The following is a 27,730-nucleotide window of genomic DNA, read 5'->3' on the forward strand; positions in this document are numbered from 1 at the left end:
GATAAGCAATCTCATTTTAATCTCACTAATTTGCACTCGTTGCAGGGAGGTCAGCTTGAATTAGTTAAACATCTTAATTACTGAACTCAAAAAGCAAAGGTATTTTTGTCACATTTAAGAACACATAGTAATTGGAAGGAGGAAAAAGAAACCACGATCTAGTGTAAGCTCTGTTTTGGTAAAGCTATAAAAATGTATATATACACAGAAAATATCAAACTAAACAGAGTTATTAACCTCATTGATGATAAAATATACTTCAATATTCCACACAAACTGCTTGTTATTTTAAGAGGATCAAACTTGTACTCCAGAATTGGTACTAATTTTATTAACAAGCTACGTTTCTCTGCTAAAATCACCTTACATCTAGTTTATGATAAAATTAGCACATATTTAAAGTTAGTGCAACAATTTAAGTCCAATGGAGCAGAAATTAAGCTCTGCACAAAGTATAATAAAAGGAAAAGGAAAAAACATAATAAGAAGGCCAAAACAGACAGGAGTATGTAGTAACTTTTTAGGGGTTTGAATGACCTCACTATTTATCCAGCTGGAGATATTTTGGAACCTTGTTAATGGATTGGAATATTTCTGGCACATATTCTGACAACAATAAAAGTTGAATTAAATGCATAATGCTGTGTTTATGTTTTTAGATTTACTACACATTGTACCTAATAATCAGTAGTTATATGAACTTTCCACCAATTAAGTGGTGAGAACATTTTGCAAATTTGACACGCCTTTATTAAATACCTTTTTCAATTAACCCAAACTCAGAAGTTTTTTAGAAACATTATAAACAAAGTGATGCATAATTTTTTCGTGTTGTGTGTGATATAATTTTTAATTGTGTTATTACTGATTTCCTAAATTATCAAGTCATATCAGAATCCTGCCCAATGATACTGCTTACACTTGATGAGAATGAGAGACAAATTGGCATAATTATATATAATAAAGGCCATTTATTATCTGCTTTACGGTAAATATATTGACCCAATGACTTTCTACCAGTGAAGAATATAACTCCTTGCATCATTCAGAATCCATAATCCATTACCAAATAACTAAACTTAAATGGAATTTGATAAATAGCACATCATGTTTTCTAAGTAGAAGTCAAGCCTTTCCATCAACACAATGTTCTATTATAAAACTGAAAAGTATATCAAAAAATGGTAAATATTTCTGTAAATTTTTGCATGAATTCCTTAATAAGTTGCTGGGAATTCTCAAAATAGGAGGCATTACTGACATAGTCTTCCAAGCATATAATGAAAGGAAAATGATGCAGATAAAATGTAGACAGAAGTGAAAAAGTTTTTCTCACTTTTCTATATGAGATCAATAATTTGGCTTTGATTTTAAGTATTTTGACTTAAGGCATGTGATGGTACTTATTTAAGGTACTAAATTTAAATTTAAAATAGTAGTTTCAATCTATAGGAATGAAAATAATGTGTAAATTCTGCTTAGTGACACACATATAAGGGTTTCTTATTTCTTAAAAGCAGGCAGGAGATGAAGCATGCTAGATCATTATGATATTAATAAGTATTAATTTTATTCTTCCACCATAATAACTAACATTAACTGATCATCAACTGTGGGCAGCACACTGCAATTACATATGTTTAAAATATGTAAAAGAGCTACTGTTAGTATCTCCTTTATCAACTTCATGAAACTGAGGCACAAAGAGGTAAAATAACTTACCCTAAATCACACAGCTAATCAATGGCAGATTTGGGATTTAGATGAAGGCATTGGGACTCCACCTCTGATATGTTGACCAGTACCTTGTACTGGAATTCAGGAATGAAGAGAGATTATCAGGAGCATGCTACCCACCACTACCACCCTCCAAAAAAATCTAGTCACATATAATGAGAATGAACCAGACTGCTGAAGAATCAAAACATTTGAGATGTCCTTGAAATGATGAAAGTAACTGTAAAAGATGATTATGAACAGGGTTATTCTTTCCTGGGCAAACAAAGAAGAAAAGAGAAGACAAAAATAAATGTCTAGCTGGGGGTGTGGAGTGTGAGGTCAATCTAGAGAAACAGATTTAGAAAGAGCTGCAAAGTTTTTGAGGCTCTCTGAGGAAGAAGACTTTAAATATGAAAGTAAGCTTAATTACTTGACCTCCATTCAGCTGGCCATAAGAAATGAAAATTTTACAGTGAATCGATGACATTTTAAGATAAATATTTTAGAAAGATTGGTTTGCTTGTTTTGTGAATAAATGGAAGAAGCTGGTCAGGTTCTTTAACCATCCTGAGTCTTGGTTTCAAACATAGTAATAAAAACCTTCTGCATCTTATACAGTTAAGCACTGGGACAAAGTGTAATTAAAACACTATTTTTTTTCTATTTTTTGTGAAATGCTCTAAGAAACAATTTTTTAAAGTAAATCACCGATAACAGCTTTTTGTCATGTGTCATAAAAATCAAACACCCTAAATATTCTAATTTTTTTCTTGTTGATAGTAGTTGTGGGTGTGGTATTAAGAAATGTCTAATTAGCTGTAGAAGCACACAGAACCAAATTAATTATAAATATACATTTTGTCAGCTGTATCTGAACAATTATGCCGTAAAAACAAGCCCAGCTGCAAAAATCAGTATATAAGTGTCTAAATAATAAAAGGGTGTAGAAATAATTTCACAATACTGAGTATCACAATGTATGGTTGTATTCTTTATTCATGTCATAGAACAATACTTAACACATATCAATACCATTCTCCTTTAACAGTGAATCCCCCAAGCAAAGTAACCATTCCATTTTGCTTTGAGGAGAAATTCCATTTTACAAAGTTGGCTACAGAGCCTCGTACATATTTTATAGCAAGTAATAGGTATTTTCCTAATATAAATTTCATGTTCCAGTGTAAGAGGCAGTTTTCAGCAGCTGTTGCATAATTTTTAAATTACAAAGACCTTAATCTTCATGATGTGTAAAAAACTAAGTGATAAAACATAACAAAAATAAAAACAGTTTGGAAATAGCTGTGTCTTCAAAAATTAACAACCTGAATGTTCAACTATTTCAGCAATTGTAATAGAAAGCCTATATTCTAAAAAGTTTTCACATTTTGTCAGTTCACATTCCTTGTAGAATAATGAAGAAGAAGAAAATGTGATTTTGATCTTCCAAATTATTGCCAGTGCAAATGCCCTATGAGAATGGAATTTGTTTACACCAGTTTATGATTTTATCATTTTAGGTCATTCTATTGGGTAAACGGAAAGAACACTAAGTTTCAGGTTTATCTTCACCACACTGAATCAAGTGCTTAGCACAAGTCCCTATAATTTCTGGAGTCTCAATTTCCTTATTTGAAAAAGTTTAAATTAGTCTTTAAATAGTCCATTGTAGCTCTAAATTTCTCTAATGTTATGGATAAGGCCTTATGTATTCTATATGTGAGATATTTCTGTCTGCTTTTTTTCTTTAACCATGCTTTATTTTATCCTATTAGTAGAAGACTGGGCCAGGGAGTTAATGAGATTAAAACTAAGGTTTCAATTCCATGACAAAAGACAACAGCAGTCATTGTGAAAATTCAGGCTTCTAGTGACTTGGACAATCTGGAAAAGGCATAATTACTAATTAGAAAACTCACATTGTATTAATGTTTACTGAGCACTGTATTTGTATATATAAGATGTCTCCTCGCTCTTAGAACATCATATTTTCTTTTTTTTTTTTTTTTTGAGACAGAATCTAGCTCTGTCACCCAGGCTGGAGTGCAGTGGCGCGATCTTGGTACACCACAAGCTCCTCCTCCCGGGTTCAGGACATTCTCCTGCCTTAGCCTCCCGAGTAGCTAGGACTACAAGCACCTGCCACCGCGCCTGGCTAATTTTTTGTATTTTTTAGTGGAGATGCGGTTTCACCCTGTTAGCCAGGGTGGTCTCTATCTCCTGACCTCGTGATCCACCCACCTCGGCCTCCCAAAGTGCTGGGATTACAGGCGTGAGCCACCGCGCCCGGCCAGAATATCATATTTTCTTACTGTTTTCCACTCCATTTGGCAAAAGCCTACAATTCTTTGTCACTGTATTCTACTCAGTGTCTAATTCACAATAATTGTCATTAAGATAAGTGGACGGCTGATATTCTATTTAATTTAAACCCAAAGAAAAAGAAAGTGGTAAAGAAACACTTCAAAGAAAGCTTTCTAAGGCATATTTCCGAGTAGCTCCTGTTGTGTATGCACAGCTGCTATAAGGGGTATCAAGTTCATTTTTAATTGTTTAGTCAAGAGTCTAAAACTTTAAAGATAGCACTAAGGCAAAAGCAAAAATATGATATTTCTTTTTTTTTTTTTTTTTGCTACACAAGGACATTTCTCTGTCTTTCAACATTGCCTTCTTTATCAAATATAATAACATGTCCAATTTCCACCCTGGCTTGCTCTGCAAGTCAGAATGACTCTTGCAGTTTTATTCAGCCTACAGCTCCATATGTGTTGTGTGACTGACTGCTTTGGTTCCAAGAAGACGTTCTCAACAGCCCTAATGTGATGAGTGAATGTTAGTGTTGTATAATTGAATGTCTTCTTTAAAATTTTAAATGGCAAAGAGGGCAATGATAGCTGTTTTGAGAAAAATATTGAGCAAAGCCTATTTTTTTTTTGAGACAGAGTCTCCCTATGTCACCAGGCTGGAGAGCAGTGGCACCATCTTGGCTCACTGCAACCTGCACCTCCCGGGTTTAAGCGATTCTCCTGCCTCAACCTCCCAAGTAGCTGGGACTACAGGCAAGCGCCACCACGCCCAGCTAACTTTTGTATTGTTAGTAGAGACGGAGTTTCACCATGTTGGCCAGGATGGTCTCAATCTCTTGACCTTGTGATCTGCCCACCTCGGCCTCCCGAAGTGCTGGGATTACAGGCGTGAGCTGCCATGCCTGGGAGCAAAGCCTATTTTTGGAAAAGAATCAGGATGCAAACACCTGGCTCAAATTTTGGCTCTAACCTTAGCTAGTGCTATAACTTTGAGCAAGTTACATAGCTTCTGTGCATCACAACAACCTACTTGCACAATGCACAATTGAACTACATCAAGAATGGCAAGTAGGTGATCCCTATGTTGCCAAATCTCCAATTCCTAAAAATAGGATCTTTTGCTAATTGATCATGCTATTCATTCCCACTGAGATACGGATTTCCCTCAACATAGCACTCAGAAAGCTTCTACAATTGATTGGAGTTGGTATAAAAGCTGAAATCCATCCACTATTATCCTAAGTTCCCTTCCAATTGGAATATTTTATAAACATGGATATGGTTGCCTGGTTTTGGATCATACAGTCATAGCATTTAAAATGCTCTGTTACATCTTTTAACAGTGTCCGTTCTTCTATGTTTGCAAACTTTCCCTCATATTAATGCCAAAGCTGGCTTCCTACAATAACTACTCACTGGTCCTCATTTGATTTGTAATGGGAAGACGTAATTTTATGTTTTCACTGCTACACAGGAGGAATTCTAGCAATGGCTTAGCATTAGTATGGGGAAAACAGTTGGAAATTCACTGAGGCAGTCCTAACTGATCTTGCTAATAGCTTTTCTTTTAAGTATACTCAATACTATCAATTTCTCCATTGGTGACAGATATAGTAAATTTCAAAGCTGTTCTTTTATTTCCCAGGGGAGGAATGAGATAAGTGGCATTTATTTGTTTCTCAGCATCATTCACGACTTCCTGCTTTTCTTAGCCCTCCACTATCTGCAAGAAGGAAGAAGGATTAACTGATAAAAGAATTCAAGTGGTAGTACATAAATTATTTTAATATCAATTTTCAGAAATAACAAGTGTACCAAGCAGTCATTCCCAAACTGTGTACCAGAGAACACCAGTTCTGAGAAATCGTCTAAGTTAAAAAAAAAAAGTAGTTAAAACATTGGGAAGACGGCTTACTGCATCTCTTCATTGAAGACTGACCATGCATATTAACATGGTTTTGAGAAGTCCAACAGTAAAAACAACAATAACAATAGAAAAAAAAAAACCTGTATCTCTTGATTTAACTCAGTTTTTCAAACAAATGTGACTGCACTTTTTCCTCATAACACTTCTTTATATTACACAGAACTAATATTCCAAGGTATACAGTGTGGAAAACACACACTACTATACAGGTTAATGTGTAACTTAATATGTATATACACCAATAGTAAAATGGGACAATTGAACTTTTGCAGAGCTTTTCTGTGAAATCTATTTGCATTATATCCATTACTTTAATGAGGCTGGAGACTAATGGGAACTAATGAGACACTCTGAGGTCAATGAGAAGACACCCAGTAGCCTCACCTATTCAGTACTGAATTGTCTTTCCATTCTAAAAATGTGCACACTCTTAAGAGACTCTTATCCATGTTTAATGTATGATAAAAGAAACAAAGGTGGATGAAATTGTATTGGAAATCAATTCTATTTGTAAAAGAAAGCAAGTATCAGGTTATTTAGGCAACATGGAAAATTGTACCAATTTTCCAATTCAAATAGAGAGACATAATCTATGACTTTCTTTATTTGGATCCTGTTGAGTCTGCAACACTTGTAAAAGTTCACTGTGAATTCCCTTTATGACCCAGAGTCAAAGTTGGTGCTCCTTGTTAAGCCATGTAAAAGGATTTAGCTAGTGAAGATAACTGAGTTTGAACCGGATCAGTGGTCACTATGCTGACTGATTACTGGCAACATTTTAGGACTTTGTGAATACTTTTATTACTGTAGCCTTCCTCACAAACTTCTCAATAGGAATATCTGAAGGAGACAGTTTAGGTAAGACTGGCTTCCTACTGAAGCTTGGTGATATCCACTCAATTCTACTTGTTCTCAGTGAGGAATAGAGTTTGACTTTCATTGTGTGTATGGCCAGATTTAGGTTTCATTGAATTAATCAGCTAATGGACATTATATACACATTTATGCATTGTAATAGTTTTTGAGTCATAGCAAAAAGGTTTATTTATGGGAGGTAAGAGAAGAAAAGAGAGAACAAAACAGGTAGATATTCTGTCACATATTCATCAGGGATCTGCAGAATCTTCCAGCAAGTGATGGGACTTCTCATAGAAATGTATGTGTGTGAGCACGTGTGTGTGTGTGTGTGAGTTATCATTAATGACAGGTAAAAATTGCCTATGGTGTACAACATAATGTTTTGAAATATGTATACATTGTGGAATGGCTAAATTATGCTAATTAACATATGCATTACTTCACATTTTTTTTTGTGTGTGGGGAGAACACTGAAAATGTGCACCCAAGGCAATTTTCAAGCATATAATACATGGTTATTAACTGTCATCATGATATTGTATAGTATATGTCTTGAACTTATTTCTCCAGTCTAACCAAAATATCATATCCTCTGACCAACATCTCCTTGAACCCCATCCACATAAGCTTCTGGTAAACACCATTATATTCTGTTTCTAGGAGTTCAACTTTTTTAGATTTCACATTTAAGTGGGATCATGTTGTATTTGTTTGTCAATGCCTGACTTATTTCAGTTAACATAATGTATTCCATGTATGTCATGTCATCACACATGACAGGATTCACAGCTTTTCAGGCTAAATAGTATTTTATCATGTATATACACCATATTTTCTTTATTCATGTATACATTGATGGCCACTTAGATTGATTCCATATCTTGTCTATTGTGAATAATGCTGCAATGGACGTAGGAGAGCAGATATCTATTTGACATACTGATTTCATTTTCTTTGGATACCCAGTAGTAGGATTACCAGATCACTTGGAAGTTCTAGTTTTCACTTTCTGAGGCATTTCCACATTGTTTTTCATAATAGCTGTATTAATTTACATTCCCACAAACAGTGTACAATTCGTCCATTTTCTCCACATCTTTACCAATACTTGCTAAATATCATCTTTTTATAATAGCCATTCTGACAGGTGTGAGGGAATATTTTACTGTGGTTTTAATTTTAATGTATCAGATAATTAGAGATGTTGAGCATTTTTTATATACTTGTTGGCCATTTGTAGGTCTTCACCAAAATAAAAAATAGACAAATGAAATTACATCAAACTAATAAGCTTCTGCACAGCAAAGGAAAGAGTCAACAGAATGAAGAGACAAACTATAGAATGGAAGAAAAGATTTGCAAACTAAACATCTGAGAAGGGGTTAATATCTAAAACATATAAGAAACTCAAATAAATCAATAGTAAGAAAACATAACTCAATAAATATATGTTATATATTTTAAATTACACAAATAATATGGTATTTAATATGTAGCAGGTAGAATTCTAAGTGCTTTATAAATATTAGTTTTCTCTTGAAGTACTCCTATATGTTAGGTACTATTAATTAACCCATTTTACAGATGAGAAAACTGAGGACAAGAGAAGTTAAGTAACTTTCCTAAGGTCAAAAAGCTAGTAAATGGTTGAGACACGATTTGAACTCAGAAATTCGCTCCAGAGTCTGCTCTTATAACCTCATGTTACATTATGCTCTCCATTGGGTTCTTAAGTTATACCATCCCTTTAAAATATTCTCTCTCTCTCTCTCTCTCTCTCTTTCTTTCTCTCTCTCTCTCTCTCTGTGTGTGTGTGTGTGTGTGTCAAAAATAGCATTCACATCAGAGGACTCATTGCGAAATTCCTAGAATTGGACAAAGTAATTAATAATAGCAGGTACACCAGGTAGAAGGCTGACTCTGCTTTCCATGTTATAAACCAGTAAGTTGACAGAAACAATTTTTTTGATACACTGAAGTATAGCCATTTGGAACAACTTGTTCTAGAACATACAAGCTCATTTGCTTGACATGGTTAAGCAAATTATTTCCAATGTAACTCAAAATTATTACATGAGTGTTTGGGGATACTGGCCTGTGTTGGGACACTTAGAATTTTGGAATCTGATTCAGTATTCAATCAAAACAAGCTTTTATGCACTTCATTTCTGTTGAATTAAATTCAAAATGATCATTATTTTTGAAACCTTTATTTTTAATGTACAAATTACAAGGCACATAAAATGGCAATAAAAATCCAGCTTTAAAATGATGGTAATAAAACAAATACTGTGTTAGATGCAAAAACCAAACACACCATTTTGTTACCTTTATTTACTCAATTGATCGTTGGGAATAAGCCTGGCAGATGGTTCCTTGATAATTTGCATTTAATTAGTCAGATATCAACAAATAACACAGCAGAACTTCATGAAATCATGTAATTTTAAATGATCTTTTCTAAGGAAAAATTTTCCTTCACTGATACTGTTTGCCATTTACTATCCTAATTGTTTTTATTGCTAATATATGGTAAACATTTAGAAATACATTTTCAGTATATATAGAAAATTCACCCTAGTTAATGTGGCTTATTTTTACATATGAAACCAAATAGTTAGAAATAAGAATAAGAATAAGAATAAGAATTGTAAAATAAGAATAAGATATTTTAGCTCTATTTTACGTCATCAAAATTTTCTTAGTTCTTTTTATGTGAATAATAATGTAGTGAGTGTTGGAAGAAATATCAACGTGAATAATATCCAAGTGTTCTCCCTTAGTTGCTCATAATGTGAAAATATAGAACATATATACCCACAACTCACATTTATAAACACATAAGTGTGTATACATACTTACATATCTCCCAGCATCAAAACTTGAGTAAAATATATCACTGGCTTCTAAGAAAACCTCAAGGACATAATAGAACATTCATTTAAGTAATGCTTTATTACCAACAGTTGTGAAGCATTAGAAGCTGCTAGTGTGTGGAGAAATACGTAAAAGTTGAGTCTAAAAGTTATCCAGAAAAATTGAACTCTAAATGGGAAAAATGTTTTAAGAAAACCTTAACCAAATTTATTTTTCTGGTACTTTTCTATTTGTTAAGGAACAGGTGATATATAGTAAAAATATCTATTTCTAAATAAGGCTTTAAAAGTTTTCCTTACAAGGTATGAAATAAAACACTTACCGATAATAAGGCATTATGTCAGAGTTTAAGTAATAAATTTTCATTCTTTCTTAGGGGTACAGAAAGTAATTGCCATCTTCCAAATAATGGCATCTCAGATTTATTTACATTATACACTCCAATAAATGTCTTTTGAATGAAATACGGTTGAATTACTTTACCACAAAACCAATACTATCAACCACAGTTATAAGTCTATTCATTTGGTCTGATAAACTCATTTTATAGATTTGGTAACTGAGGCCTAAAAAGCAAAAAGTGACATTCCCAAGGTCACATGGTGTTTTCAGGGCAATGTGGTACTAGAAATAAATGTTCTATACTTTTCCCATCAAACCATGTGCTATCCCAGAAAGGTCACAGTTGTAACTTACAACTTGTGAAATCAACCAGAATTCTGAATATCCACCAATAATGTCAATTTCATTTTGAGAGGCAATATCCTTTAACAGAAAACCTAAAATACAAATATTGGAGTTAGAAATAAATTTGAATTCTGGCTCTGCATCAACTGTTTCATAACCCTAATAAAGAAAATTAACTTCTCTGAGCTTTATCTGTGTTAATGACAATAATGTATGTTTTCATACAGTAAGTATTAAATGCTTGATTTTTTTTAAGAACTCCTCCCAGAGGTGGACATAAAACACTCAGAAGGTGGCAGTATCCTTCGTGTTTCCTTTCCTACCCATCATTTTGTCCCAAAATTTACCACTACACACACACATAGACACGCACACACACAACTCTATCTTTCCACTGGGGAGATACTTGGCTTTTTTCAAAAATGCTTTTTGAGCCTACATTAAGTTTGTTAAGAGATTCGGTTGTACTCATTTTTTGTTATATTTCATTCATGTTTCAATAATGCAATGAAAACTGAAGTCTGATCTTACGATGTGAAATTATCTAATTTTCTTATCAAATTTCTATAATTTACAGTTGGAATTCAGTTGTATATTATATAATAAATAATATAATGTATATGTAATATTCATATGCTTCTGTGTCCTGATTTACTTTCACCCGAAGAACTGGATGAAATAGTTTTGATTTGAAGATATTTAACCCAACTCTCAATGACCAGATCTTCAGTGAAAAGTTGTCTTACAATTTAAGAAACAATTACTAGTCTCTAAATCAATATTTGTTGAGTGGATAGGTTTTATTTAAACTAATAGAAGTTATTTTTTTCAATCTTAAGAAAGAAGAAGAAAAAATCATACTTTTCTCTCAGCATTCTGAAGTCCTCTTTTATTTTCAATTTAATGTCAACATCCTAAATTCTGCCTTGTGGATGTGTTCACAGTTATTCAGCTAATCTGGAACAATCCGTATTCTCAAATAATCTTGTCTGCGCATGCCACATATCAAAGTATAATTATCAAATAGTTGGCCGAGAGTGGTGGCTCATGCCTGTAATCCCAGAGCTTTGGGAGGCCCAGGTGAGAGGATCACTTGGGACCAGGAGTTCAAAGCTGCAGTGAGCTATGATGGTGACACTGCTTTCAGGCCTGGATGATAGACTGATACCCTGTCACTAACAAATAATAATAACAATAATAATATTCAAATAGTTAAAAGTATGATTTTTATACAAATATTATAACACTGGTTCTCCTCATTAATGAGGTGGTCAACAGGAATGAAAAGGTGATTCAAAGGAGAATTATTAGAATAAGGGTTATATACGCAGTGAAAAAAGGATGTAGGCATAAGATGGCTAACATAACCTTTGGGATATTTTTTCTACAAGCAAATAATGACTTGTATCTCTGCTAGACAAAAATCCACAAGTTAATATGTAAGTTCACACAAGCTGGAACTTTATAGTAAATACTGAGTCAAACAATGGTATACTATAGATAACTAAGCACTCCTTTCGTGGGCTTATTAAAAAATGTTGTAATCTAATATGGCTCTAAGAGTATATGCAACCCTCCCTTCACCTGACTTCCAAGTTTTGGTCATTTTTTCTAACAAACTGAGTCTAGTCTACCAATACCAAATGACACAGGAATGATAGCAAGAAATATTTGCTTATCAGCTAGGACAAAATGAGGCAAGCAACAGCAATCTATTCGGGTCAACTTAATTTTAAAGGGAATTTATTGGAAGTATTATAGTGTGACTCAAATAAAAAAAAGGAAAAACAAAATAATTAGCATTGGAAAGGAACTAGAAACAAAGCATCTCAGTAGATCAAAGCAGAAGAAGCAAAAGGAAGGTGTATAAATTTTCTTGAGCTAACATAACATATTACCACACTCTGAGTGGCTTAAAACCACAGATGTTTATTTTCTCATAGTTATAAAGTCTAGGAGTCCCAAATCAAGGTGTTGGCAGAACTTCTCCAAAACCTCTAGGAGAAGATCTTTTCCTCCCTCTTCTAGATTCTAGTAGCCCCAGGCATCTGTTGGTTTGTGGCAGCATAAATGCAATCTCTGCCTTGACGGACTTCTGTCTGTGTCTGGGTCTGTGCCTCTACTCTTCTTATTAAAAGGACACCAGTGACACTGGATTAGGGCCCATCCTAATTCAGTATAACCTCATTTTAACTTGATTACAATTCCTTATTTCCAAATCAGGTCACATTCACAGGTATAAATGGTTAGGATTTTAACATATTTTTGAGTGGGGCACAATTCAGTCCAAATCAGGAAGTCTCTTCATTGCAGCAATAAATCAGCTCCAACCATTTTTTCAATCCTACATGACTACATTCAAGGCTCAAAATCCTGGGAAAAAAAAATTTAGATAGCCAAGTTTGGATCATATAGCCCCATGTATTACAAAATTTCACACAACTAAGTTGTTGGTGTTTTCCAGTAAAATTATTTTATCAGAATGAATCTAATAACTGCAAAACAAAAAAATGCTCTCTATATCTTATAATAAATCCATAGATTCCTCCAATCCTCCAATCTACTCATTGTACAAGTTTCAGTAAATTACCTCAACTTCACTAACCACAACCCTGACTTTGTAGGTGCCTGAAAATTTTCTTATATTAAAACAATTTTTCTCCAAATTTTTTTTTTATTTTTAAGTGTACTTTGCAACAGAAGTGCCCTAATAGCTCAGTTTACAACCAACTGCTTGATATTTAGAAGGGAAGCAGAGTGGTAAGTGGAACACATTGTCTGAGTTTCTTTATTGCTGATATTGTAAGCTGACAAAGGAGTTTAAAAATTAAAGTTTTTTTAATTATTATACTTTAAGTTCTGGGATACATGTGCAGAATATGCAGGTTTGTTACATAGGTATGCACATGCCATAGTGGTTTGGTGCATCCATCAACCCATCATCTACATTAGGTATTTCTCCTAATGCTATCCCTCCCCTAGCTCCTCACCTACTGACAGGCCCTGGTGTGTGATGTTCCCCTCCCTGTGTCCATGTGTTCTCATTGTTCAACTCCCACTTAGGAGTGAGAACATGAGGTGTTTGGTTTTCAGTTCCTGTGTTAGTTTGCTGAGAATGATGGTTTCCACCTTTATCCATGTCCCTGAGAAGGACATGAACTCATCCTTTTTCTATGGCTGCATAGTATTCCATGGTGTATATGTGCCACGTTTTCTTTATCCAGTCTATCATTGATGGGCATTTGAGTTGGATCCCAGTCTTTCCTATTGTGAACAGTGCTACAATAAACATACGTGTGCATGTGTCTTTATAGTAGAATGATTTATAATCCTGTGGGTATATATGAGTAATGGGATTGCTGGGTCAAATGGTATTTCTGGTTCTAGATATTTGAGGAATTGCCACACTGTCTTCCACAATGGTTAAATTAATTTACACTCCCACCAACACTGTAAAAGTGTTCTGATTTCTCCACATCCTCTCCAACATCTGTTGTTTCCTGATTTTTTTTTTTTTTCTTTTTTTTTTTTTTTTTTTTTTTGATGGAGTCTTGCTCTGTCACCCATGCTGGAGTGCACTGGTGAGATCTCGGCTCACTGCAACTTGTGCTTCCCAGGTTCAAGCGATTCTTCTGCCTTAGCCTCCTGAGTAGCTGGGACTAGAGGTGCGTGCCACCATGCCTGGCTAATTTTTGTATTTTTAGTAGAGACAGGGTTTCACCATATTGGTCAGGCTGGTATCAAACTCCTGACCTCATGATCCGCCTGCCTCAGCCTCCCAAAGTGCTGGGATTACAGGCATGAGCCACCAAGCCCAGCCTGTTTCCTAACTTTTTAATGATCGTCATTCTAACTGGCATGAGAAGGTATCTCATTGTGGTTTTGATGCATTTCTCTAATGACCAGTGATGATCAGCTTTTTTTCACATGTTTGTTGGCTACATGAATGTGTTCTTTTGAGAAATGTCTGTTCATTACTTCGGCCACTCTTTGATGAAGTTGTTTGTTTGTTTTTTCTTGTCAATTTGTTTAAGTTCTTTTTTGATTCTGGATATGAGCCCTTTGTCATATGGATAGATTGCAAAAATTTCCTCCCATTCTGTAGGTTGCCTGTTCACTCTGATGATAGTTTCTTTTGCTGTGCAGAAGCTCTTTAGTTCAATTAGATCCAATTTGTCAATTTTGGCTTTTGTTGCCATTGCTTTTGGTGTTTTAGTCATTAAGTCTTTGTCCATGCCTATGTCCTGAATGATATTGCCTAAATTTTCTTCTAGTATTTTTATAGTTTAGGTCTTAGGTATAAGTATTTCATCCATCTTGAGTTAATTTTTGTATAAGATGTAAGGAAGGGGTCCAGTTTCAGCTTTCTGCATATGGCTAGCCAGGTTTCCCAACACCATTTACTAAATAGAGAATCCTTTCCCCATTGCTTATTTTTGTCAGATTTGGCAAACATCAGATGGTTGTAGATGCATGGCATTATTTCTGAGGATTCTGTTCTGTTCCATTAGTCCACACATTTGTTTTGTTACCAGTACCATGCTGTTTTGGTTACCGTACCCTTATAGTATAGTTAGAAGTCAGGTAGCGTGATGCCTCCAGCTTTGTTCTTTTTGCTTAGGATTTTCTTGGCTATATGGGCTCTTTTTTGGCTCCATGTAAAATTTAAAGTAGTTTTTTCTAATTCTATGAAGAAAGTCAATGGTAGCTTGATGGGGATAGCATGGAATCTATAAATTACTTCGGGCAGTATGGCCATTTTCACAATATTGATTCTTCCTATCCATGAGCATGGAATGTTTTTCCATTTGTGTCCTCTCTTATTTCCTTGAGCAGTTGTTTATAGTTCTCCTTGAAGAGGTCCTTCACATCCCTTGTGACTTGTATTCCTAGGTATTTTCTTCTCTTTGTAGCAACTGTGAATGGAAGTTAATTCATGATTTGGCTCTCTGCTTGTCTATTATTTGTGTATAGGAATGCTTGTGGTTTTTGCACATTGATTTCATATCCTGAGACTTTGCTGATGTTGCTTATCAGTTTCAGGAGTTTTTGGGCTGAGACGATGGGGTTTTCTAAATATACAATTATGTCAGGGACAATTTGACTTCCTCTTTTTCTATTTGAATATCCTTTATTTTTACCTCTTGTCTAATTGCCCTGGCTAGAACTTCCAATACTATGTTAAGTTAAAGACAGCTTTAGTTTTCATGCAACTTGGAGATATACAGCTGAACTCAACCATGCTGCGCACCTGTAATTTTATTCATTTTATAAAGAAATGAAGACCTGCTATAATGGTTGCAGCAATACCGCTGGCAAAAATAGGTGTCATCCTACCAGTACAGGATAAGAAGATTGGCAATCTGAGAAATGCAGATGCTGTGCTTCTTAACTCTGCCATGTGGAACTGGATAATAATAGGATGAAGCAGTAGGAGGAAGGAGAAATAATCCTCATGCACATTTATTCTAGCTGGAATTATGCCTCTGTGAAGAAACCTGGTTAGTATTTTGTTTAGAGCGGATTCGGGTTATTGAATTGTTTTATTTGCAACTCCTAATAAAGAGTAGAACGAACTCCCTGAATAGGAAGTGCTCTCAACTACAGTACATTGAGCATTTTCTTAATTAGCCACTTACAGTGTAATTGTACACTGTACAATTAAGTCTGGGTTAGGTGTGAGGTGCAAATATTCTTAAATGATAGGAACACTTAGAATGGGTTAAAAACCTAAAATCTTTCATCTTTTCTAAGGTGTGATTTACATAGAAGAAATGTGGTATCCTCAAAGAGGAATTGTGCATTCACAGTTTTTCAAATACAAATATTAAAATAAATGCAACATACTGAATTCAGGTGCCATTGCTATGAGATATTCAAGGAGAGGAGAAACATTCTTAAGAAAGTAGATTCTAAGATTATTATTCAGAAATGACACTTCAAGGAAAGGCTGGAGAATACCTGGATGATGGTTCTAACACATAAAATTAGCTGACATAAATTGGAAACCCTAGATTAATGCCTCAGAAGTAGATTTTAGGTAAGGGGAATTCTCTTTCACAATCAGCCTCTAACTTAGAAGAACTCAGTGTTTGGGGAAGAATAGTGCAGCATCATTTAGAAACTATGTTATGAGGGGTATATGGCTTCTCAAACCAGCCCACAGAGTATATTTTAAATTCACCCTGTAGTTGAAGAATTATAATAATAAAAACTTCCTTTCTGAAAATAGTCTTTCAGGCTGAACAAACGGAAAGGAAAAGAAGGAACAGTATTTTCCCTTAACTTGCCCTTGTCCTAAGCCAAAGGGTAAAATTAATATGAACAAATTCATACCAATGAAAAAAATCTACTAGCGTAGTTACCATATCTTAAGACACTTTTTAATTTCAGGGAGTGGGTTGATTGAGATACTTTAAAGTAGAAGTTTACCCCAATAACAGACTACCTTTGGTTCAATTGTCTATGCTAAAAATCAACTTTAGCTCCTTTCCATCCTTTTATTTTATTCCTCTTTAACATTACGTGAGAATTATAAACAAAGGGAACTTAGAAAAAAACAAAGGAAAAGGCAGGGGACAAGTAAGAAAACTAAGTCAATAATCCCGGCACTTGTATTTCAGAAATATGATGGCAATAAACTGAGATAATCAGATTAAAGGAACATGATGGAATTTGCTGTGCACTGGTATGAAGTTATCATAAGCAAATACAGGAGACAGAATTTCTTCAAACTTCCTGATATGAATAATTATGCAAAACTAAATGTGTAAACACTATGGATGGTGTGTGATACTTAATGATCATGAAAGTGAAGTCATAGTTTTCTATTTTTCTTAATCAACTCAAATTGTATACTGAAAGACTAGTTTCCAAGATTAGTAAAAATTTAATAGTGGTCATTTTCCATAGTTCTCTTCTATAGGCTGATAAATATTTAGATCCTGGGTTTTATGCCTTTAAGGAAAACATTAGAACATCAATATACCCTTGTCACTGCTAAGGATGCTCCTTCTCCAGGGCCTCAGAGGTAAGTAGGAAAGGAGTGGATTTTTTGGTTGAGTCCTTCACCATTTATCCTAAAGCAGGGAGCTTCAGTGTTCTGCTTCCCAGAACATCTGTGCAGCCACCCCTGTTGGAGGAGGTTCTGCCACCTTTCGAGCACTGAGTACTTCCACTGGAGTGTTCTTCCAGGGTGAACCCAGAGCCTAGGTTACGTCAAACCTAATTCTTATTAAGATATTTTATTACCTTATTTTTTCAATACCTTTATTTGCTATAAGTTTCAGTTAATGTTACTCCAAGGCTTCTGCAAATTAGACAATACTCTATTGACTATATTTGCAAAGAATAGCTTGTGTGGGTTCCTTCATTTATTCATTCATTCATTCATTTATTAATTTACTGATTCATTCTATAGTATTTATTGGTTATCTCCTATATCTCTGTATCTAGAACACTAGAGATGAAAGATATCATAGAGAATATAGTAGAGAAGAAAGAGGACTGATATTAAAATGATGTGATAAATGCCATGGCACAGGGCATTTTGAAGGCTTGGAAGAGCAACATCAACTAAGGCCTAAATAACAAGCAGAAATTAGCTAGGTATCAAGAGCAGGTGCCAAGGACATTGCAGGTGTCAAGGTCTAGGAGAAAGATCCAAGTGTCTATGGCAGACAGTGTTCATGTGCCTGTTATGGAGATAATGAGGAATGAAGTAAAAGAAGTAAGGCCCGAACTTAGAAACTTGATGTTGGTCTTTTGTTAATGAGAAGTCACTGAGTGAATTTAAGGAAGGGAATGAAATGGAAAGAATCACTTTTGAGAGGGCTCTCTCTTGTTACGATACAAGGAGAGAGTGAAGAGAGAGATTACAAGGTAGGGGAGAGAGGTGGCAGTTATGCAGCTGCTGTGGTCATTTCTGGAGATGAGAAAGACATGAAAGATTTTGAAAATGGAGATGAACAGTGAACACTGTTAATGGATAGCAAATGCTAAGCATTTTATATATGTTATTTCACTTAATCCTTGTAACTTGTTAGTTACAATTGAGGAAGATAAAGCTTAAGAAGTTAAACAATTTGCATTTAGCTTTTGAGTTTCAAAGCTGGGATTTGAATTCTTAAATCTCCTTTTCCCCAAAGCCCAGGCTTTTAACTATAAGAAGAATTAAGGAGGATGAGGGGGAGGAGCGGGAGAAGAGATGGTAAATGAAAAGAGTTTTGCTTCATTGCAAAAAAAAAAAAAAAAAAATCAAAATGAGTCATTCATCAATGAGTGAACCCTTGTTTATGATACTTCAAAGGCACAAACTTTAATCTAAGGCACACTTCTCTTCATGCTCATATTAAATTGTGAAATCAGCTGTCTTTTAGTTATATGTAGTTCAGTGACTGAGTTCAAATCATAATGGCTTTAAAATAAAATATTCTCAATTAAACACAGTGTGCCCCCTCTTTTCCCAGCTTAGGCTGAACTCTTGAAGAAATTTTAAATTTTTTTGCTTCGTAAGCTCCTTGAAAGTTGGGATGTGGCCTTCTAAGTAAACAGCAATAACCATTTACAGAGTGCCTGACTTAAACCAGGCAGTGCATAGAAGTGTAGAATCCATTCATGTATTATCTCATATATTCATCACAACTGATCTATAAGTTAACGAGTTTTTATAGAACCCAGTTTATGTGCTACTCCAGATTTGGTGAGTCTACCTGCTCCTGAACCTCAGCTGTTTCCCAATGAAAATTTCAGGATATGCCCTCATATGCCACATCTATTAAAACAGTCTCCTAAAACACTAAGGGCTAGATTTGGACACATCTTCAATTTTATCTGCCATTATCCATCTCCACCCTACCCACCAAAGACTTTGCCTCCTTTTTCCACTTTTGAATTCAGATGAAGCAAATTTCTCCTTAGCATGGTGTCTGGTTTTACCTCTCAACAAAGATTTAGCACACAAACTCTACCTTAGGCTTTCTTATAGATAATCCGATCTAAGACAATTAAGGTGATGATGATGATGATTATGATGATGATGATGATGATGATGATGATGATGATGATGATCATGATCATGATGATCAGCCAAGGTGAGTATGATTCAAAGAATTAAACCTGAGTTCATACAAGGAATGAAGGGCTTATTTAAAATTTAAATCCTGGTCAGTTGCATGTCTGATACTTTCCTAGTACATCACAGTTATTTCAGGATGCATGGGTGGATTTAGTGATTGTTATGGGTTGATCTGTGTTTCCTTAAAAAGATATGCTGAAGTGCTAACCCCAGTAAGGTAGAATGTGAACTTATTTGGAAATGAGATATTTGCAGATATGATTGATTAAGATGCTGTCACAATGGAGTAGTATGAGCTAATCCAATATAATTGGTGTCCTTATAAGAGGAAATGAGACACAAAAAGAAACACATAGAGAACACCACATAATGACAGAGGCAGAGATTGGAGTGATGTAACTGCAAGATCAAGAACACCAATGATTGACAGCAGTCACCAGAAATTAGGAAGAGTCAAGGAGTGATTCTTCTCTACAGGTTTCAAAGGAAATGTGGCCCTACAGCCACCTTGATTCTGGATCTCACAGCCTCTAGAACTGTTAAGAATAAATTTCTGTTGTTATAAGAAACACCTAGTTTGTGTCACTTTGTTACAGCAGCCCTAGAAAACTAACACAGTTATTCTTGGCAAATGTCAAGGGATTTGCTCCTGGATATATCAGCTCAGATTCAGCCTTGAGTTCATTTAAAATTTATATATCTTTTCTTTATTAAGATGAAAGTAATATACCCTCACTAAGAAAATTATAAAGTATAATGATAAAAATAAAAAATTCATAAATTATATAACCCCGAACTAATTGCTCTTCTATCATTTAAAAATATTATTTTAACTTTTTATTATGGAAATCTTCAGGCATATATAAAATTAGAATATTATATTAAAACACCTTATACTCTCCACTCAATTTGGACAGTTGCCAACATATATCCAATCTTGATTCATCCACACCACCACCCATTATTCTCCCACTAAACTGAGCTATGTTAAGTCAAATCTGAGACATTATTTAATTGTATGCATAAACAATTCAGTTCATATCTAAAAATAATGATCTATTTAATCTGGCTATAATACCATAATCACACCTAATGCATTAGAATTTTTTTTTTTTTTTTTTTTTTTTTGAGACAGAGCTCGCTCTGTCGCCAGGCTGGAGTACAGTGGCGCAATCTCCGATCACTGCAACCTCTGCCTCCTGGGTTCAAGCAATTCTGCCTCAGCCTCCCGAGTAGCTGGGACTACAGGCAAGTGCCACCACACCCAGCTAATTTTTGTACTTTTAGTAGAGACGGGGTTTCACCATGTTGGCCAGAATGGTCTCAATCTCTTGACCTCGTGATCCGCCCGCCTTGGCCTCCCAAAGTGCTAGGATTACAGGCGTGAGCCACTGCACCGAGCCAGAAAACGTTTTTTTAATATCATGTAGTCAATGTTCAGTTTTCTCTAATTCTTTTTAAGAAGTGTTTTACTATTTTGAGTTTTCAAATGTCTATTAAAGAAAAATATCCACTATATAGAATTTGTTTGACATCTCTTAAGTCTCTTTATCTCTTGGTTCATCTTTTACTCTTGTTTTTCTTGCCATTAATTTGTTAAATAAATCAGTCATTTGTCCTAAAGAATTTCTCACATTCTGAATTTTGTTGATTGATTGAATGCGGGGATTTTTTGTTTCTTTGTTTCTTTGTTTGTTTTAATGCTGCTCTCTCCTTTGTGTGTCTTGCAAACTGATAAGTAGATTTTAAGGTTTGATCTGGTTGAGGTTCAATATTTTGGCATGGGTAATTTATAGATGTAAGTTATGCTTAATGATTCCTATTGTATGTATCAGTAGGCAGGTCTTTTCTGATTTCTGTGTGTGGGGTGTGTGTGTGTGTGTGCATGCGCATGCACACATGTGTATCCCTAAGGTTAAAAGGTGTTGACAACCTGACCTATCCATTTTAAAGCTTTCCATTAGCTTTCCAAAACTTGGTTTGGATTTTAGCAATTATTAATTATATATTTGTATTAGTGAGTACAAAATTGTAATAATCTAATTTTGTTATTATTTTTCATTGATTACCTGAAATACTTCTATATAAAGAAACTCTTTAGCTACCTTGAGGTATTGTTTGCATAGAAAAGATAAAGAAAAACTTGTTTGATTATTTTTCCGTATTCATCTTTTTTTGTACCATTATGCGCTTACATATTTTACATTTTGATACACTTCAATCTTATTACTATTTCTAATGTTCACATTTTCTGTATTTTCTGGGATGGGATTATGCTCTTAAAAATGACTATAATTTCCTTTGATCTAATCACAGTAATAGTGGCTCTGCTGCTTTTTTTCATTGCAACCTCTGCCTCCAGGGTTCAAGCAATTCTCCTGCATCAGCCTCTTGAGTAACTGGGATTACAGGTGGGCCATCACACCTGGCTAAATTTTGTATTTTGAATAGAGATGGAGTTTTACTGTGTTGGCCAGGCTAGTCTCAAACTCCTGACCTCGGGTGATCCACCCACCAGGGCCTCCCAAAGTGTTAGGATTACAGGTGTTAGCCACCATGTCCAGGCGGCTTTGCTGCTTTTGGTTTCTGAAAGAAATTCCAGGCTCATTTTTATAGGATATTATTTCCCCCCAAAAGTGGGATCAATCATCTATCTAAGGTGTCTGATTTCCTTTTAACTGGGAAATGACATTTAGAGACCATAATCTGTATGCTGGGGCTATTCAGTAATATTGGGATCGTCATAGTTTCTAGACTTTTTCAGTGGACAGATATAGAAAATACTGTGTCAAGAAACATCAATGAGTTCATTTTGATCATTTCTATTCAAATGTTGAATTATAAGATTTTTGCTTAACTTCATTGACTTTATATTTCTTTTAGCTATCTTCTCTAATGACATAAAAAGTATTCAGTTGCTTTATGCAAAAGTATGTGGATGATAATTCAAAAATAACAAATATTGTAAAAATATTGAAGCATACAAATTTTAATATTGTGGGCATATCTCACTGTCATTAAGATATATTTCACAAAGCTGTACAAATTACTAAAATTCAAAGTAGCCTCAAATAATTCTTTGTACCACTAAGCTACTAACTTATACACAGATTCTTCTGTTTCATTTTTCTTTGGAGTTTTAGGATTTTTTCCCCCACATTATATGATTAATAGAAAACTTTTGCCTGTTTGCCTGGGCGAGTGGTGGCTCATGCCTGTAATCCCAGCACTTTGGGAGGCTGAGGCGGGTGGATCACTTGAGGTTAGGAGTTCGAGACAGCCTGGCCAACAAGGTGAAACCCTGTCTCTACTAAAAATACAAAAATTAACTCGGTATGGTAGCACGCGCCTGGAATCCCAGTTACTTGGGAGGGTGAAGCAGGGGAGAATCAGTTGAACCTGGGGAGGCAGAGGTTGCAGTGAGCCCAGACCACACCACTGCACTCCAGCCTGGGTGACAAAGCAAGACTCCATCTCAAAACAAAACAAAACAAAACAAAACAAAAACTTTTGCTTGTTTCCAAATTTGAAAATCAATAATCAATGCTGTTTCTTCTAGTTTCTTCCTTTCTCTCTTCCTCCTCTAGGTAACCATTATTAGTAGTTTTAATTTTACCTTTCCGGGCATTTTTTAAGTTTAAAGGTATCTTACTATACATACTGCTCTGCCTCTTTGTGGAAGTCTAATTGGTTGTCCATCACATAGATTTAACCATGATTTTGTTTTACTTGCCCCATATTAATGAATATGGACTATTTTCTAACTATTGTAAGAATGTTATGATAAACTATCTTTACCTAAGCCTTTAAATGTCTTCCCATTATTTTTGTAGTATACATTCTCAGGAGTATAATTTATAATTTGAGAATGAATGTTTTAAGCTTCGTCCCATATGTGACAAGTTGCTTTGCCCAGATTTGGCATTAAAGAGCATTTTCTACCACACCATTTGAAGTCCCAATCGGTCTACATTAACAATCTCACATGAATATGAAAGTCATTATGGTGTAGTCCATTTATGTAACATTTCTTTCTTCAGTGAATTTCATCAAGTTAACAGGTAATGAAATTTTGTATGAAATTTCAAATTATTCAAATCAATACTATAATGCAAAACTTTTAAAATATAAATCCATTAAATGTCTGCATCATGCCTTGGCATTTTCAGAATTATGTGAAAGTTGTATTTCTGATTTCCTTATTCTTTTCATTCTCCAAGCACAAAGTATTTATGGGAGAGAGGTCATGATGTTCATAACTGCTTCCTTCCCACTTTAAAATCTTACTCAGATCTGACTTTTCCAGTTCACACCTATTAGTTCTCATAATTCCTTCCCAACAAACTTTACCCATCTTGCGTCAATTCCCTCAGGACTTTCACAAATGAGAAGAAGCTGATTTGATAAACTGATAAGAAACATAAAATCAATCAACTGTGTCATGTGGCTAGATGAAAGTTAATGTGATAGTGTCATAGTTATAAAAGCAGATATCTATGTTGTGTTTGGTTACACCACATTTGGAGTATGTATTAATGAAATAACTATTGAGTACTAATTAGATACTAGGTACTACACTGCAGTACTAAGATTACAATAATAAATTACATAGATTTGTCTTCCACTCTGATAAAGCAACTTAAGGGTGATACAGATAAATATTTAATGGCAAAATGGGCATGGTTTTGTTTTGGGTCCCAAGCATTAAGAAGAACATTGGCAAACACTGAAAAAACATATGCAAAGAAGTGACCAGGGTAGTGAGGGCAATTTGTCTGATTCTTATAAGAAAAATTTAAGAGAATGGGATATTCAGCCCAGGAAGTATAGGGGAAATAGGATAGTCCTTTGAAGCTATAAATTCTTGTAACATTCTTGAACTGGAAAATTATGCCCCAGAATGGAAGTTAATCAATGGCTGCTATTATTTTTCTAGCAGCATACTTTTTGCCAAGCATATATAAGAAGACATACGGGTATTCCTCACATTGCACGATACCCTACTAACTGAAACTATTGCATATCAGAACATGTGGGGATTGGGTAAAGTGAGAACTAGGTTCCCCCCAACACACACACACACACACACACACACACAGAGAAATTTGTGTTAACATGATCTGTGCAAAGTAAAGATTGGCTGTACTCCAATTCAAGTGAGTTTGCGGTTTTATAGTCTCAGCTCATATTCTCTTCCTCAGAGAGGTGTTAGACCTTCCAGTGGCACTTCAGAGCATTTGTGAGACCTTAGAGTCTCTTAGAGCAAAATTTGAAAACTAAAATGAGAACTTGAATAGGAAAAATACCTGTCTGTTTTTACTACTATTGTTTGCCCATCCCTTAGCAAGAAACTCAGGAAATAATCAGATTAAAGCTTTATACTAATCTGTGAAATGAACAAATACATGAACCAACCCCTCTTCTGGTTAGATGTCTAGGTTTCAGCCCGTTAATGCCTCCTATGCTAACTCCCTCATAATGCATGTCACATTCAGCAATAATTATTTCTGAATGTTGTGGTTTGCTGTTTGCCTCTATTCTCTCATGTGTAAATTTCACATGAGCAGTGATTGTGCTTAATTCTATCTTTACTTTATCCAAAATGCCTGTAAATAGGTGCTCACTGCATGTTGTTGGTTGGATGAATTAGAGAATACGAGCAAGCAAGGAGAGAGAAAGTAAGGAAGAGACAATGAGAAGGAAAGAGTAAGGAAGGAAGTGAGGAAGAAATGAATTAATTACTCTGCATACCTGGTGATTGTCTCTAATTTTCAGATTTTATAAATCTATAGATGCAGTAACAGGTGCAAAAATGTTATTGGGTGCAACTAGTGACTTTGACATCTACCACCACTGCTAGTACTGCCTATTAACATTTACTGAGATTACTCTGCCCTATGCCCTACGTTAAACTCTTTACAAGTTTCATCTTATTTAATCTTTAAAAGTCCTCAATGAAGTAATAACTTTTTATGATCCCTATTTAATGGTTCAGAAAGCATCTGGGTAATGTGCTGCTAATACACTGGTAACTGCCTCCATGTTTTGACAACTCTATAGAAGCTCACAATTCCCTAAAATTAAAAAAAAAAAGTGGCTTTTTTTGAATCTTAGATTTCAGACACTGTTTTAGACTGGAAGGGTATTTCAGAAGAGGTATACTCCTCATTTGCAAAATCATATCATATAATCCATCCTGTCTTTGTATAAACAGACCATTCTTACATATTCCTCTAATAAGAATGCACAGAAAATGGCCCCTGCTAAAAATTATACAGCCACAAAGACATTCAGTATCTCCTTTTCATCCTGGAGTGGCTTGAGAAAGCAAGTAGCGCAAGATATTTTCTTTTTTTCAACCTTTCTTGCCCAAAGGGTTGAGTCAAATTCAGTGAAATATGACAAAGTGTTTTGAGATCTGAGAAGCAAATTATACAAATTCAAAGCATTTCGTGTAAGTTAAAGGTGGTTTTATGCCCTGTACCCTTTAAAAGAGTACCAGTGTTCCCCTTTTATAGGTTTGTACTTTGAAACAGTAGAGAAATAAAAAACTTATAATTTAATCTTTTCTGCTTTTGGGGACACTTGCAAAGATTTGGGGAATAATAATAGGATGCCTTCCAATCTGAACTCTTAAGTTACGTATCCCCTGTGGATTTCCTAAAATAAGACTAAGGCTACTGAGAAGAATATTGCTTTCTAAATGAAGCCAATAGTTCTTGACAACTCTTCGTTAACAAAATTCACAATTTAGGGCACCTACTGAGCAAAGAGTGCAATGTATTGACAATTTGAGGGGTGACTAAAAGTCTGTATACCTGCATCAGTTATCTTTGCCAGGGTTAACTGCATTTAAAAAAAACATTTTTTGCTGATACTCCCCAAGAGGGAAAATAATAAATAGCACCATCTTTGGTTCTTCTATTTCTGCTGCATTAATCTTGGACTTTAGTATAACTGCAATCATTCTTTCATTTATAGTAAAGGCAGTTCTGAAATCTTTGGGGACTCTTTTTCAAATGTTGTCTTAAGACTTGGGGGTACCAATTGTAGCAACTGTGTTCTGGTACTAAGTGTGTTTTATGTAAATGTAAAATATGTTTCATCTCCAAAGTAACTCAAGAGTCTATTAAATATAAGAGCCTTCACCATCACAGCAATCACATTTAAGAAGATTAGAAGGAAACAAAAGACTTGCAAGCACAAAGACTAACTACTCAGTGCTTTCTTTCCTCTTTTCTTTTAATCCCTTTGTGTTACATTATTGAACAGGCCTCTTGGCTTCAAATGATTCATCCTCATCACTGGTGCACCCATCACTTGCCACATGCCTGCTTCTTGCAGCCCAAATTCCAAATGCACAGGCTCCATAGACATGTAATAGTCCAAAGAGGCTATCTTAGATTTAAATAAGCTTCTTGCCTTTTGATAACTGCCTCCATGATTTTCAAATTCCACAGATACTCAAAATTCCCTAAATAAGGGCAATTTTTCACATTGTATTCCTTGATGTTTTCTGGACCCTAAACCTTTTGAGGCTCCAATGTAAGTTATCTATCCTCTCTCCAGGGAAATGAAAAGCACATGTGCATGAAGTATTGTATACAATTTCCAGGACATATTCATGGATATTTTTAATCCCATTTCTGTTTATCTTACTACGAGTTTGCCTCAAAAAAGGTGAAATGGAATTTAGCCTGTCTGTGGAATTTTTATTAAGAAGACACCCTCTGCCCCCTCATTTGTGAGGGTAATGTATACTCCTTTCTAAAATAGACAGATCCTGAAATGTTTGAGGGGTAACACAATATGTGTTTGTTTGTGTATATGTATGTGTATGTGTGTGTGTTTTGTTTTTATTCTTGTTTTCTCCTTCACCAAATCTGATGTGGGTCAGACATCATTTTTCTAGCCTCTACTGGTGGTATGTGTGGCCTCCAAGTTCACAGAATCAGAGAAAGAAATGGTGTTGGCAAAATCACAGAGAAAATCATTCACCCCCAGGCCATGAATGTTGATGTGAATTTTGCTCATAACCCATTGACCAGAACTAGTCAGATGTTCCCAATGAACCTATAAGAGGATCTAGAAAATTACAAGATGATTAAATATTTGGTTGTTACCTGTACATTCTCTTTTTCTAACTCTCCTCTCCCTTTTTTTAGAGGGATACTCTAAGAAATTCATTGATACTCTGACACAGTGACTGATGTATGAGAGATCAATCACCCTCTCCCTCTCTCTCTCTTTCTCTCTCTCTTTCCTTCTTGGTCTGTCTCT

Source organism: Pongo abelii, chromosome 2, assembly GCF_028885655.2.
Source record: "Pongo abelii isolate AG06213 chromosome 2, NHGRI_mPonAbe1-v2.0_pri, whole genome shotgun sequence".
Taxonomy (NCBI): domain Eukaryota; kingdom Metazoa; phylum Chordata; class Mammalia; order Primates; family Hominidae; genus Pongo; species Pongo abelii.